Raw genomic sequence first — 16,556 nt, 5'->3', positions numbered from 1 at the left:
ACTGTTTAAATGCAAGAACATGAAGTACACCAGGGATTGGAGATATGAAACCACCCTTGAAGTAAGCTTGAATGATTCTGAACCATTAAAAATATTATCTGAACATGTGTGTAGCTGAGTACATTTGTGCATGTATGTGGTGCAGATAGTATAACTGGGAGTGCGCCAAACTAACTTCGTGTAGAATGCAATGTTTATTAAAAGATAAGTAATAAAAATATGCTAATTTGAAGCTTACATATGTGTTATCAAAACTCAGCGCTAATCATAGCAAAAAACAAAAAAACAAATTTCTAAACTGACAGTTTTAGAATTGCCAGCACCTGGTGATAATAAAAAGTAGTCTCATCTTTAGTTGATTTTATTTTTGTTTTTAAATTCTCTAAAGAAAATGTACCCCCTTTTGGTCTGTAATACTACCACTGAAATGCTCTTGATATGCCATTGAAGAAAGTGCAGTCATTCCAAAAAAAGACAGGAAAGGGGAAAAAAGAAGTAGATGAAAATCTTGGTAAATAGAGATCACAAAATAAGATGGTAAGCATGAATACAAATACAGTTGACCCTTGAACATTGCAGGAATTAGGGGCACCGACTCTCTGAGCAGACAAAAATCCGAGTATAATTTACAGTCAGCCCTCCATTTACACGGTTCCTCCACATCTGAGGCTCCACATCCTCAGATTCAACCAACTGTGGATCATGTAGTACTGTAGTATTTACTACTAAAAAAAAAATCTGCATATAAGTGGACCTCTGCAGTTCAAAGTCATGTTGTTCAAAGGTCAGCTGTATATCATTATTCACAATAGATGTAAATGGCTAAACTTGCCACTTAAAAGACAAAACTTCTCAGATTGGATTAAAAAATTCAGGCATATTCTGCTTATGAATGATACATCTAAAATGTAATGACATAGAAAGGTTGAAAGAAAAAGGAATAAAGGAGACTATAGCAGGAAAATACTAACTGAAAGATAACTGATTAGTATTATAAAATTAATGTAAAGATAAAATGAGTGTCATTAGCTAATGGTAAAAGAAACAACTTATTCTCCAGGGAAATTTGATAGTCCTTAACCTGTGTGCATTTTAACACAATATAATCAAAGCAAAAATTGACAGAATTATAAGGAGAAATGGACAGACCTACAGTGATAATGGAAGATTGTTCAGAAACAATTCAGGAATTGTTAAGATGGCAATTAGTAAGAGTATAGATTTTAGCAGTACAAATGCACAAGTTTTATCTATTTAACATATATAGAACCTTCATCCAGCATTTTCTTTTCAAGCATACATGGGTAATCAGAAACAACAGCAACCATACATCTAGGCCACAGTGTGTGGTGGACAAGGAAAAGATGTGTTTAATTATTTTGGGTGGTTCACAGAGTAGGTAATATTTAGGTTGAACTATCATATGTGAGAATGACTTACGTTTGTTTGTTATGAATGTTTGTGTAAAATAAGAATTACTTGAACACAAACACTGTGGTATCTTGACAGATGACTACTAAGTGACTACTGGGCAGGATACACTATACAAAGGGATGCTTTACTTGTTGGGCAGGAAGGAGCAGGATAGCTTGAGATTCTGTTATGTTACTCAGAAAGGCACACAATTTAAAACTTATGAATTATTTGTTTCTGGAGCTTTTGATTTAATATTTTTATACCAAGGGTAACTGAAACTGCAGAAAGCAAAAACCAGGGATAAGAGGGGATACCTGTACTTTGTGGAGGAGGTGGAATTTGAATGAGCCTTGTAGAGGGTAACATTTTGATGGGTGAGGTGAGTGGAGGCCACCTCCTATCTAGGAAGAGTGAATGGCCGGAACAAAGGCACAGTGTACAAGATTAGATTTGGGAAGATGGGAAAATCAACTTCTCTAGAATAGAGGGTTAATGAAGGTTGGACCTTTGACTTGGAGCTGATAGGTGAGTAAACCCAAAGTGCAGCTATGCAGAGAAGGAAAAACATGCGTGGGTGTGGGGCTCAGAAGTCCATTTGAAATCTTATCATAGCTGTAATTAAAGTGTATCAGGAGACTGAATGACAGCTTTCTGTTTTTTTATAAGATTATGTGCTGGTTCTTTTTGGAAGTAAAGCATTAAGGCTTTTCATGGTGTGCCTTTCCTCTTGTAAACATAGTAAACAGAAAATGCTAATTAAATAACATGCAGGTCATAGCAAGTCTGTTGGTGATTTGTGCCAGTAACAGCTTCAGTTTTAAAGTATGCACTAATTGATAATGCAATACTTATCACCATTGTTAATGGATTAACTCTGAAAATTTAGATTGGAGATAAAACAAGAGTGGGAGATTCCTTATTTCCTTTCCATTTCTCCTTCTGTTTTTCTTTCCAACATATATCACAACCAGCATTTTCAAGACTAGGGCAGAGGTGATGGATGAAGCAGATAGCTTGGAAATTTTGTGCATGTGGCTTTGCAGTAGCCTTCCTAGATTCAGGTAAATTATATTGGCCTTGAATGGAGGCCTTCGATTTTCAGACTTTGTGGTTTGATAGTAGATGAGTGGCAACGTCAGTCTGTTTTTTAAGTTCTGAGTGAGAACAAACTTTTCTACTTTATTATATTTGATAAGTGGGATATTGGCAGCCTTCTAGATCAAACAGTAGTAGAATTAGGGATCATAGGCAAAGGAAATCTGTTGATTATTGTCTTGAATATGAATGTTATTGTGGAAAATAGACAAAGTGGCCTGATTCATTTTATTTACATTGCAGTGTTGGGCCTTGTTTCAACGCTGAGTTTCAAATGTTTCTGGCCTTTGAAAGAATTTTGTTTTTGTGGTTGGTTGGACTTAGGGCCTAGTAATTCTTTGCTTGTTGATTCAGAAACTTAATTTAGTTCCTTCAGGAAATCAGTTTGAGGTAATGCTAAGCAAAATTATAAGAGATTGTTTTATATATCAGAATGCTAGTTATATTTTTACAATTTGGGATATGTCAGAATTGTCCTGTCTACTTATTAAGGCTTAACCATTCTGTAGGTGCCTTTGATTTCCTTTCCTTTTTTCTCTCATACTTGGATTCATCACCATCAACCTTTTGTATTTTTTGTTTCCTTTTGTTTTAGCCTTTTTCTTTCTACTTGCTCTTGGCTCTAAGCTTGCAAACATACTGAAATCTTCCTTTAAGTCAGTTTCCCCTCCAACCTACTGTCCAATTTCCTCTTTTTCTTTATCAGCTAATGTCTCGAAAGCAGTATTTATATTTGCCACCTCTCTTTCGTCACGACACAGTTTCTCTCTGAATCTTTGTTGTCAGCTTCTGCTCTTACCATTTCATAGAGATCCCCAGTGACAAAATCCAAATATCCAAAGACCCTTTCTCAGTTCTCATTTTGTACCTACCTCTGCATTATTGGACAATGTTGAATTCTTCTTCCTTGAAACTCTTCCCTTGCCATTTCTGTATACTGTTGGGTTGCTGCCTATCTCTTTGACTTTTTTCAACAGATATTTATTGAGCACATCTTATGAGTCAGGTACTTTGCAGGTGTTAGGGATACAGCAGAACATAATGCAGACAAATCCCTGCTCTGGTGGTGCTTACATTTCCACTAGAGCCTCTTTTACCACTTCATATTTCCTTACATTTCTCCATCAATAAGCATTCCCTAAGGGTATGTCCTTGTGTACCTTAACATTTCATATTTGGCCTGGGTGGAGTTTCTTACATCTTCCTGTACTCATGACTCCTATTCACTCAGAGCAACTGGAGGTATTACCTCATTTCATTTGAACTTCAGTTTCAGCTTTCTAACCACTCATGAAACATGTCCGTATTTAAGCCCCCACAATATTCTAAATTCAGCATTTAAGATCAAACTCAGGCATTTGCTTTCCCACTTGAACTTTTGCTGTGGTCACTTAGCTTATCTCTTTGCCTCTAGGATCTTCAGTCCCTTTTCCTCACTGCTGCAAGATTAAACTATTGATAACACCAGTCATATTGCAAGTAATGGTACTCATTCCCTAGATGAGGAAAAATAAACTACCACAGCAAGTGAGTTTGACTTATGGGGATTCCTGAATAGAATCTGATTTTTTTTGCTGCTCAGAAACTTGCAAAGCACTGTGACGTTTTAGAGAGACATTCTACTTGGTAGGAAAGCAGCCAAATTTACATACTTGAGTGGCCAGATATTTCAGCAAGTATTATTGAAATTAATGGGAAAATATTTTTAATAACCTAGTGATTCTTCATCTGAACGTGAGAATCATCTTTGGTACAATTAAAAAACATGTATTTGTAGGTTCTGTAATCCAGAGATCAATTAAGTAGGACTAGGGTGAACCTGCCTCAACTCCTGCAATCTTGTGTTGTAACCAAAGGCTTCATAGGTTATTCTGATGCAGCTCTTCCCAAAACACTTGTGACTGCTCACTTAAATAGTCACAGTTGGGGTCATAGGTTAACTAACTTAGGGTACCTTCATAGGTTATTATCTGTATCATGCCTCATAGATGCTTAAGGACATGGGCTATTGCTTACAGAATAATGTTTCCTAAAAACAAGGATATGGAATTGCTACCCTGTTTCTCTGTGCTAATGAAGCCACTTTGAAGTTTTCATATAAAACATATAAGAATATTCTTTCTCCCAGATAGCTTAGAAATAATACTTATTTTGATTTTTATTTTTTGAAAAATGTTTCTTTTATGATATGTGAAGGTTGATGTCTCTGAAAAGCATTAGTGTTTAATTGCTTCTGAAGATGACATGGGAGAGATGGTAAGTTCCTGGCTTTTTGAATCTCTCTCATTTTTATGTCTTTTTATGCCTATCTTGAATTATACCCTATTAAATTATAATAGTCAAACTTTGTGAAGGGCTATGAAGAGGTAGGTATTCTAGGAATTGAGCCAATAGCTCTGTCAGTTATTGAGACTATATTACTAAATATCAGGAGCCTTAAAAATGTTCATTTCCTCTAAACTTAGTAATATCACTTCTAGGATTCTAGACTAAGAAAGTTTGGAAAAAACTTTATGTACATAGATGTTTATCCCAGTACTGTATATAGTAGTGGGTTTCAGAATGTGTTCCGTGGAATGCTGTCGGGGGGCAGTTGTGGTAGGGTTGGGTCCCTCCCCTACACTCAACAAGGTCAGCTCTGTTTCATGTTAGTCTTGCTCAGAGCTTTCTCTTGACAGTTTCCATGTCTAAAAAAGTTTGAAAATAACTGACATATTTAAAATACTAGAATAATTAGAAATAATGTAAATAAATATCTAATAATGGGAGAAGGACCAGTAAATTGTTGTGTAGTCATATAAAAGCATTATGTAGTCATTAGACATGTTTAATAGGAGTTTTCAATAGCAATAGGAAAGGACATAAAACTGTATAGACAGTATGATTTCAAAACTTTAAATATTGCGTCTGTATGGAAAAAAGCCCTCCCATTGCTTACTTCTGTATTATGGGAGTGAGGATAATGCTTATTTCTGCCCTATACGTTTCTATTCCTTTCCAGTTTCCACACTGATCATAAACTGTGCCTGTCATTAGAAACAAATGATGGGAGTACAAACAGCAGTCCTCTGTTATAAGGCAGTTATGATCTTAATTCAAAAATCTAGGACAGACATAGGAAAAAACCCAAACAGAACAGTATCAAATATAAAATGTCTTAAGTACTGGTAAGTACACTTACTTTTTTGTGTGTTTTACCTTGTTCCAAAAAGGATTTAATGAAGTGAAATGCTATAAGAAAGCATAAGTTAGGAAGAATGAATGAAAAAAGGAAAACCAAGGTACATAAATAAAGTTAATATAAAACACACAGGAAACAAAGTTCTGTATTTGCTATGGGTAAGCCACAAAACCTCGTCACCATTATTGAGTCCTTTCTTTCCTTCTTACCCTATATCCAATCTCTAATTCATTAACTAGTCTTACTAGCTCTGTCTTCAAAGTTTATACCAGATCTCTCCATTTCTGTCTCCATTACTACCACCTTAGTCTAATCTGATATCACTTCAATATCCGTAGCCATGTAAGTCATCTATCAGCTTCTGCTGTTGACTGGACCACTATGATTGTAATCCAGGCAATAAAAAGAGACAAAATACAGATATAGGGAAGCAATATAGAGTAGTGATTAAGGAAATGGACTTTGAAGACTGATGGAGCGCTTTCACTTTCAAGCTGTGTGACTTTGGGCATTACATAACCTCTCTGTGTCTTTCTTTCCTCCTCTGTAAAATAGGGCTAATAAAACACCTAACTCGAGTTGTGTGGATGATTGAATAAATGAATGAATATATATAGAACCCTTAGAACGGTGCCTGGTATTTATCATTACGATCATCTATTTTAATATATAAGAAAAAGAGAATTTAAAAAATTAACATGATTCCTAATAAAAACATTTAAAAATGAAACTAAAAGGGAACTTTAATATTGTATTAAATGATTCATTCATGCTTCATACCACCAGTCAGTGTTAAACATAATTAAGGAGCACTAGAGGTATTCCCTTTAAAATCAGAAATAAAAGATGGTAGCTGTCCCATTATTATATTATTCTAGACATTTTTGCTAATTAAACAAACTGAAATAATCAAGAGTATTAAAAGAAGTGAGAATATTGTTGTATTTGATATGACTCTACCAAACAACAAAAAGGGACTAATCCAAACAGATTAATAAGGGACTTCCCTGGTGGTCCAGTGGTTAAGACTTCACCTTCCAATGCAGTGGGCGCGGGTTTGATCCCTGGTTGGGGAGCTAAGATCCCACATGCCTTGCGGCCAAAAAACCAAAACGTAAAACAGAAGCAATATTCTAACAAATTCAATAAAGACTTTAAAAAACAACAACAACAAACTATAAAAAAAAACAGGTTAATAGTGTCTAGTTTAAAGGGTTAAAATTGAAAAAGAGATACCTGTATTACAACAGGAACAACAACAAAAATTAGAAGTAAGCTTAGTGAGAGATGCATCTGAATGTAAATATAAACACTATAAAGCTTTTCAAAACAAAAAAGAAGTAAGAACCACTAAATAATCAGTAAATATTAAATTTTTTCCCACAGAGGTTAAATAATTGGCCCAATTTATTCATTTACTCACTTATCTCACTATTCAGTGGTAGAGTTTCTGTTCAAACCCAGGCTGTCTGTGCTTTTAACATTACTGTGCTGTCTCCCATACTTGGAAGCCAGTGGCATTGAGCTTTGAGCCTTTGTTAGGTGGTGAACCTATATATCAGTTAGTACATATTGATTTGGCTGCCGGTGACAGAAAATGGAAAATAACAGTGACTTAAACAGCTAGAAGTTTTTTTTTTTTTCTGTCTTACATAAATGAAATAAAGAATTAAATAGACCAGGGCTAGTTTGCAGGTCCAGGATATCACAGATCTAAGCTCCAGGATATCACAGATCTAAGATCTTCTGTCTTTTTGTTCTTCCATCATCAATGTGTGGGCTTCAACATGGATGCTTTAGCTGTAGCCATTATATTTGCAGTTTTGTCAGCAGGAAGGCAGAAGGGATAAAGAAGGCTACTCATTTTGAACTTTATATCTTTCTGTCACATGACAAATACAATATTTACTTTAGGGATCCAGGATTCTAGCTAAAATTCAATGCTTCCATTACAAAGGATGGATGATGGGGGCAGCAACTAGCAACTATGTAGTGTGCATGAATTTATACTCAGTGCTTGGTACTTTCACTTATAGTAATTGCAAATTATTTACTTTTTAAATCTTTTTAGGCATTGTGAATAGTCCTTTAATATTGTATCGATATGACATACATATGTATACTCTATTTATTTGATTTCATTTTGCACATTGTGAACATATTAGCTGCCTTTCTCCAAAGTCTCAAAAGACATAGTTTATGTTTACTAATGCAATCTTTAAACTACTAGGATTTGGTTACTATATTAGCATGTATGGATTTCATTTGAATTCCTGTTTCATCCTGCTATTTAGTTATTCTACTGTTTTTATTTCTTCTGGAATGAGGTGCAATCTTTATGGTTCATTTTGTTAAGGAGAGATTCCATAAAACTAGTCTTGGCTAAGATTTTAGTCAAGTTCAACTATACATGTTAAGTTCGTTTATATAGAGGATATTTGAAACGTTCATAAAGAAATGGAGGCATAGGAATGGATTTTCGTTTTTAACTTTACAAAAGCATTCCCAGTAAGAGATCTTAACAAAGAAAGTACATTTTAAATGCTTTTACTTTAGAAGAATGTGCTTCTTTAGTGAAGCAAGTTATAACTGTAAACAAAATAAGCAATTTTCCCTCAATTGAATTTATGATTGTCATTTTTTTTTAAAAGAGTTTTACCTCTTTCCCACTTTCTTTTATTATTTCCCACAACTGACATATAGTTCATTGTTCATTTAGCACTGGCTCTGTCAGTAATTCAAGATTTTTTTTAAGGACATGTCTAATCTCTCATTAAGATAGGATAATATAGAGAAGGCCTGATTTGTAAATGTATTAGACCTCACCGATTCCTATTTGCCCATTAATTTTCTCTGACAAAAGAGTCTGTTAGTTTTGAGTGGACACTGATCAAAACGGTAATGCTTCCTTCCCATTCCTCCAGTTTCTGCTTGTTAAAATTCTGTCTAGCCTTTGGAGACCATCTCAAACGTGACTTCCTTCAAACAGCCTCTCCGGATGCTAGCTACACGTGCTACTTCCCAGGCCTGTTTTCTCCCTTGTGTAACAAACTTAAGCTATTTTTCTTGTGAAATCATTACTTGTATTCTTGTGTTAACTACTGTGCCTCTCCTTGGCAATCCTTTGTGGTGACCTTAGGTACAGGGATTTGTATATAAATAGTACAGTAGTTTTTAAAAACTTGCAACCTCTGGTGTAGTGCCTTTAATGTAGTACATAGAGTAAATATTTGTCAGTTGGAATTGAATGTGTTTGGTTTTTATAATTGAAAACCTCATTTTATGACATTTGAGAGTGTTTTCTGTTTTTGACATATAAATCCCTAGTTTTTACAGGGAAAATGGAAGTTGGGGTAGAGGACTGAACAGAAAAAATGTGAGCGTGAAAATGCAAAAAGACACCTTGCTTTGTAACAGCCATTATATATGCCTTGTCCTAAGCTTAAAATTTAGTTACATAATAGTTTAATAATTGTAAGAACTGCCCCACAGTTGAATGAGATTAGTTAATTTAATCGTATAGACTATAATTGCTTATGAACCTACCTTTTAAATGAGGCAAAAAAAAAGTTGTAGTTTTCTCTTCTTAAAACAGTCCCACAAAGTTTAAAATGTGATTGTTTTGATTGAGGTATAATTATATATAGTAATGTGCACAGATCTTAAGGTTTCAGTTTGAACAATTTTGACAGTTTTGTATACACCAGGTGTAGCCACCATCCCAAACAAGATACAGGACATTCCTGTCACCCAAATAGTTCTTTGTGCCCTCTTCTAGTCACAGACTTTTAAAAAATGAGCTCTTGATAGCACTAGAATTGGAAGGAAAATTACCAGAGAACATACTGATTGTTTTACATTAAGAACTATAGTTCCTGATTGTGGTTAATTTTTTTAATATGCATTTTACTTCAGTTGCTGGTTAGTAGTTGCTTTAGTGTTGCTGCTGAAGTCACTGGATTAGAAGTGTTAATGTTGTTTGTCATAATTTTTTTTTTGATGACAAGCTTGCTTTTCACTCATTTTTCCTTTGTTCCATTTTACTTATCTACAGTGGTAATAAAATTGTTCTTTCAAATAGAATGCAAATGAAAATGGTATGCAAACCATAATTGAACTTTGCCAAACTATACCAACTGTTAAGTAATTAGAAGTATTTAGTGAGTATTTGAACGTATATTATTATTTTGCTTTGAACTGAATAAGTGAACAAAAATTAAAGGGATAGAGTCAGGAAAGAGGTGAAAAATGCTTTTTAAACCATATCTATTATATGTGCATAATTCTAATTTTTATTTTAAAGGTAAAGAAAGTTGTAACATAATCAAATGGAAACTCTGGGATTATTGAGGATTTTCATTATCCTTGCTGTCCCATTTCCCATTCCTACAGAAAATTGAAAGTTGCTTTTTTATCACTGTAACTAAAGGCTAGATGTAGCAGTGACTTTTTAGTTGTGAGCACCTGTTTTCCATGAGCTTTCTCTGACTCCCTGGTTGGCACGTTCTGTGGTGGAGAGTCCAATTTGGGTCACCACTGTGCTTCCCTGACTTCTGGGCTGAGGCTTCTCATCCCTTGGCCTTGGTCATTGCCAACCACCTGTATCAGTCAGTCTCTTTCCCTCATGCATAGGCAAAGGTTGAAGAATTAAAAGTGGACAAAACTCTTTTATTCTCAGGAGTTGATCTATATGAGGAATGACATGATGCCTGTAAACACTTAACATATGGATTGACACATACTGAGTACTCAAAACTGCTGGATTTTAACGTTGTTTTCATCATTACCAATATTTGATTATTGACCAATTTTAATTTAATTGCAGCTGACTGGAGAAAAAAGTTTTTAAAAAACAATGTGAGGAAACTTAATGATTTTAACTTCAGAGGAAAATTAGTGTTCTTTAAAACAGAGCAATTTAATTACACCTGCAAGTTTCTGTCAGCAGAGGATGCTAGAAGCTCTATTCCAAAATCCAGTGAATGTGTTCATTACTATTTCCAAACGAATGTGGGAAGGTCTTCATTCTTTAAGATGGGCACCAGGGGGCAGTAGAAGCATTTTAGCTTTTGGCGTGAATCCATTTTTTTCAACTGTCTCCTTTCTACAGTGGAAGGAAAAAAAGAATCTTATAAACAATGTCTTCTAAAAGTTGGAACAGGTGAGGTTTAGGTTGAGATTAATGTTGGAGTAATTACCTTTTTTTTGGAAGAATAATGTAGAAAAATTCTTTATTCTTTTGTGATTTGAGAATATTATGACAGTAGTATAAAGTTTGTTTTTTTAACTTTTTTTTTTTTTTTTTTGCGGTACGCGGGCCTCTCACTATTGTGGCCTCTCCCATTGTGGAGCACAGGCTCCGGATGCACAGGCCCAGCGGCCATGGCTCACGGGCCCAGCTGCTCCGCGGCATGTGGGATCTTCCCAGACCAGGGCACGAACCCGTGTCCCCTGCATCGGCAGGCGGACTCTCAACCACTGCGCCACCAGGGAAGCCCTGTTTTTTAATCTTTAAGCTTTTAAAATCACTAACAGATTCCTGTATAGAATAAGGCTTAATGGCAGGAATTTTAAGGATAGCTTCTTTATAATTTAAGTCTGTAAGGTCAAAGAAGAAGGTTTATATCTCTGATCACCAGAGTAATCCAAACTTTAAAAAACACGTATCAGATCTTGTCACGTCCCTGCTTTCTTTGTTACTTTCCTGTCAGTAAACTCTGCAATTTCTTCCTATCACATTGTTAAGAAATCCTCGTTCCTTGCCTTGATCTGTAAGGTGCTGCATGACTTGGCTTCTGCAGATCTCTCTGAGTTGATCTCCTTCCACTCCTGTCTTGCTCACTTTTCTCTACCCATGTTGACTTTTCTGCTTTTCTTTGAACAGCAATGCTTGTTCCCTCATAGAACCTTTCTATTTGTCTTTCTTCTACTCGAAATAACACTCAGAGCTTCTCATGACTCCCTCATTTCATTAGGATTTTTGTTCAAGTGTTACCTCTCTGACTACCTTATATACGTACTCCACCTCCATCCCACTGCTTTATGGTGCTCCATTATCTGACATTTTTGTTTATTGGTTTATTGTCTTTCTCCTCACAGTAATTTAAGTTTCCTGAGGTCAGGAACAGTGTCTCTTTTACTGTTGTATCCCCAGTGGCTTGACCTGTACGTGGCACATAGTAGATACTCAAGGAATATTTGTTGAATGAATGGCCATCTTTGGCTCTGGTTATAGTTACTCTCTTTCCCCTAGACATTTCATGGAATCAAAGCCAACTTCTGATATAGTCACAGTTAACCTTTAGAATCTCAGGAGGAATATTCCACTCTTACACTTCCAGGCTAGTCCTACCACAGTTCCCTTGTCAAAACTCTGCAGACCTTTTTAAGCTCCCATTTCTAGGTGGGCTTTTGTATCCTCTCAGGTGCCTTCTGAGAATGGTCCATAGTATGGGTCTTTTTTCCCTCTAATCAAGGGTTTTTATTTTGTGCACCTGCAATGTGAATGACTGCTAGTATGGACCATTTTCTTTATTTTCAGTAATTAGTGTATAGTGGGGAAGATGCAGACAATATGCAGACAATACAAAGGACAGTTAAGTGCAATGAAGAAGGCAGGAGGGTACTTTTTATCTGACTGATTGTAGTCTCCTCAAATTACAAGTTGTTTTAAAATGTAAGTATTCAGCATTAAATTCTGGTAAACTTCTATCAATATAATGGATATATAGTGAATTGCAAATCTCGCAGATGTAAAATTTAAGTCTATGGAAGTGATGTTAAGGAGGTCCCTCACTCAAAGCCATTGTCAAATGAGGATCTAGTTAAGTTAGATCACTTCTTTTTTTTTTTTTTAGTTTATTTAATTAATTTATTCATTTTTGGTGCATTGGGTCATCGTTGCTGTGCACTGGCTTTCTCCATTTGTGGTGAGCGGGGGTTATTCTTCATTGTGGCGCATGGGCTTCTAGTTGTGGTGGCTTCTCTTGTTGCGGAGCACGGGCTCTAGGCATGCGGGCTTTGGTAGTTGTGGCACGCGGGCTCAGTAGTTGTGGGCTCGCAGGTTCTAGAGTGCAGGCTTAGTAGTTGTGGTGCACGTGCCTAGTTGCTCCGCAGCATGTGGGATCTTCCCGGACCAGGGCTTGAACCTGTGTCGCCTGCATGGCAGGTGGATTCTTAACCACTGAGCCACTAGGGAGGTCCCAGACCAGTTCTTAATTGAAAAAGAGAAAATTGACAAGGATGACAAACGATTTGAATATTAGGGGATTAAGAGCCTTGGAGAAAATTCACGAAGGTTTTGAATTTTTTTTTTGCAAAAACAGCCCCCTTAATGATCCTGCCAAAGTTGATCCTGTATAGTCTGTGATGCCATTTAAAAAAATTAATTAATTATTGGCTGCATTGGGTCTTCGTTGCTGTGCACAGACTCTCTCTAGCTGCGGTGAGCAGGGGCTACTCGGTGTGATGTCATTTTATGTTGTCTAAATTTTAGTTGGAAAAATTACTCCCTACTTCTTATAAAGTAATACCTGACTCATTCTTTGTGGATTGTAAGATTTAGTGTATTCTGAGATTTGATGTAGTTACAACTTAATTTTTGTTAAAGATTAAATAAACTATTTAAAAATTTAAATTTCATTTTAAGATATTTTAGTCAAACCTTTTTTTTTTTTTTTTTTTTGTGGTACACAGGCCTCTCACTGTCGTGGCTTCTCCCATTGCGGAGCACAGGCTCCGGACACGCAGGCTCAGTGGCCGTGGCTCACGGGCCCAGCCGCTCTGTGGCATGTGGGATCTTCCCGGACCGGGGCACAAACCCGTGTCCCCTGCATCGGCAGGCGGACTCTTAACCACTGCGCCACCAGGGAAGCCCTAGTCAAACCTTTTAATGCCCTTTTTAATGAAAATTTAGGTCTCCTTTTCAGTTGACTACTTATCTTGTAATCATGAAAAAAAGTTATTATGTTCTCCCTTGTATCCTTGATTATTTATTACAGCCATATACTTATCTTCTGGATTCACAGAACCCTTGTTCATTTCTGCAAACAATCCCTTGGACATCTTCTTTCTCAAAACTTCTTTTCCCCTTTACCCAAGGATTTTTACTATCATCAGTACTTTATATGAAGTAATGAAATCCTCTTCTTCTTTTATTCCCCCTGACTCTCTCTGCTTATAACACCGTAGTTTTTTTTAACACTTTGTATTTTTGATCTTACGTTCAGTGGGTTGCATTATTTACACTTCATAGTCCTGTTAATACTATTGTAATTGGGCCTGCCAAAGTCCTTCACTTGTTATTTATCTATGTGTAATCCTCCTCTTTTTTATCTTTTGCTTTCATTTCTTTTTTTCCGGTTTCTTATGTCTTCCTACATATGCTTCACCTCTTGGCTGTGTTTTATGTATGTTTCATTTTACCTTAAAAATTTTTTTTTAACATCTTTATTGGAGTATAACTGCTTTACAGTGTTGTGTTAGTTTCTGCTGTATGACAAAGTGAATAAGCTATATGCATACATATATCCCCATATCCTCTCTCTCTTGCGTCTCCCTCCCACCCTCCTTATCGCACCCCTCTAGGTGGTTGCAAAGCACCAAGCTGATCTCCCTGTGCTATGCAGCTGCTTCCCACTAGCTATCTGTTTTACATTTGGTAGTGTATATATGTCCATGACACTCTCTCACTTCATCCCAGCTTCCCCTTCCCCTTCCCCATGCCCTCAAGTCCATTCTCTACATCTGTGTCTTTATTCCTGTCCTGCCCCTAGGTTCATCAGAACCATTTTTTTTTTTTTAGATTCCATATACATGTGTTAGCATACGGTGTTTGTTTTTCTCTTTCTGACTTCACTGTGTATGACAGACTGTAGGTCCATCCACCTCACTACAAATAACTGAATTTTGTTTCTTTTTATGGCTGAGTAATATTCCATTTTATATATGTGCCACATCTTCTTTATCTATTACCTTAAAATTTAAAAAAGAAATTGCATGCAGTGTAATTAAATTCTACCCCCCCCCGCCATTTTTTACTCTCAGTTTATTACTTTAAAGTTTTACTTTGAGTTACTTTCTTTATTGATCTCATTTTGTTTTCTTCTGTCTCCCAACTAGTAAGTATTCTTAAGAGCAAAGGTCATGTAATTATTTTTTGCACTCCTCTAGATGTTAAAGAAGCTGTAAAAACAGACATCAGTTTTTCAGGTTAGTAGGTATAAACACAGTATTTGAAAGTGAAACATCTCCGTTGACCTTTCACCCCTTCTATTTACATGGGTAAAAGTGGAGGATTTGCATATGTCAATTTTGAAAAAGATTTCTTAGTGCTTTAATTCAAAAAAGTGCTTTTAAAGAATCTTTACAAAATCATTAATATTTACCTGTATTGATATGTCTTTTAGTAGAATTGTACTTTCCTGTTACCAAGATTATAAAGTTTGTATTTGAGTACATTTTATATTTTTAAGTGCTAAATTGATAAAATAGCATATAAGTAAATATTTAAGCAGCACCAACAGAGCTTACTTTAAAAAAAAAATTCTTCTATAGACCTTGATTCTTATTTGGAGGGACATTTTGTTCATACTATTTGTGCTGAGTGCTGGAAGTACAGCTAATTGTGAATTTGAAATAAGACTAAGACCACCAAGTTGATTCAGATAGCTGTTGGATAGTAATTTTGCCTCTGCATGCTGCAGAACCTTGAACACTACAAATGAGGTTTAAATTTTTTTTTTTTAATTAAATGAAGGAGTTAATGGCATAGTCTTGATTTTTACTCTCATAAAAAGTGATGCTCGGGACTTCCCTGGTGGTCCAGTGGTTAAGACTCTGCACTTCTACTGCAAGGAGCACGGGTTCGATCCCTGGTCCAGGTAGTTCCAAATGCCACACATTGTGGCCAAAAAAAAAAAAAAAAAAGTGATGCTCTAACAAACCAGGAATTCAGTGTTAAGCCACAGTTCGGTATCTGCAGTCCCCTTTTGTTTGATTTATGATAAAGAAATGAGTGTATGCTCAAATCTAGAGCCCAGCAATAATGCTGACAGTAAGTGGATACTTCCTTTGTACAGCAAAGTTCTAAGCACTTAAAGTGAAATAACTCATTTAATCCTCCTACTTCTATTATCCTCTTTTGAAGATGAGGAAACTGATACTCAGGGGCACTAACTTCCCCAAAGCCATGGTAAACGGTGGAGCCAGGTTTCAAATCTAGGAAAATCTACTCCAGAATACATGTGTTTAACCAGTATGCCTTCCTTTACCACTGGTTGTGACCTATTCTCCTTCTCAAGGTCATCAGTTGTCTCTCCTACACTTGTCTCATGCCCCAACCATACAAGCTATTAGCAGTCTTTGAATATGACTACTCTTTTCATGCATTCCCGCATGCTTTTCCTTCTGTGTGGACCCTGGTCAATACTTAGTACAACTCCATTCTCTTGGTAGTCTATGTAAATAGTGCCCCTGTGGGTAACATTGTGACGGACCTGTCTCCATCAATGAAGAACCTTTTCATTTTGCAGGATCCAATTTTTCTCATTGTGAAAGGAGTGCATTTTCTCCTTTTAAAAGCGTTCAGTGACAAAGGGAGAGTTGAATACCTCCTTCCTTATGCTACTTGTGTATCAGTTATATTCCTCTGTTATTTAAAAATTTTTATAACAGCTTTACTGAGATATAACTAATACCCTCAAATTCATAATTTTCAGATATGCAATTCAGTGGCTTTTAGTATAACCATAGAGTTAGTTGTGCAGCCATCACCGCTAACTCGTTTTAAAACATTTTTATCCTTCCAAAAAGCAACCTTGTAGCCTTTTACTTTCATTCCCTATTCTCCCTCTGCTAGCCTTCC

General features: G+C 36.1%; 1 protein-coding gene across 4 annotated transcripts in view; it reads left to right on the top strand.

Annotated features, from left to right (window-relative positions):
• The window catches only part of WDR70 (WD repeat domain 70), a 308,150-nt gene that overhangs the window by 22,457 nt on the left and 269,137 nt on the right, over nucleotides 1-16,556 (top strand). The window lies entirely within an intron of this gene.

The sequence above is a fragment of the Delphinus delphis genome, chromosome 3, assembly GCF_949987515.2.
Source record: "Delphinus delphis chromosome 3, mDelDel1.2, whole genome shotgun sequence".
Classification (NCBI taxonomy): Eukaryota; Metazoa; Chordata; class Mammalia; order Artiodactyla; family Delphinidae; genus Delphinus; species Delphinus delphis.
The sequence above is the reverse complement of the archived record's forward strand: the minus strand, read 5'-3'. Positions and strand labels throughout refer to the sequence as shown.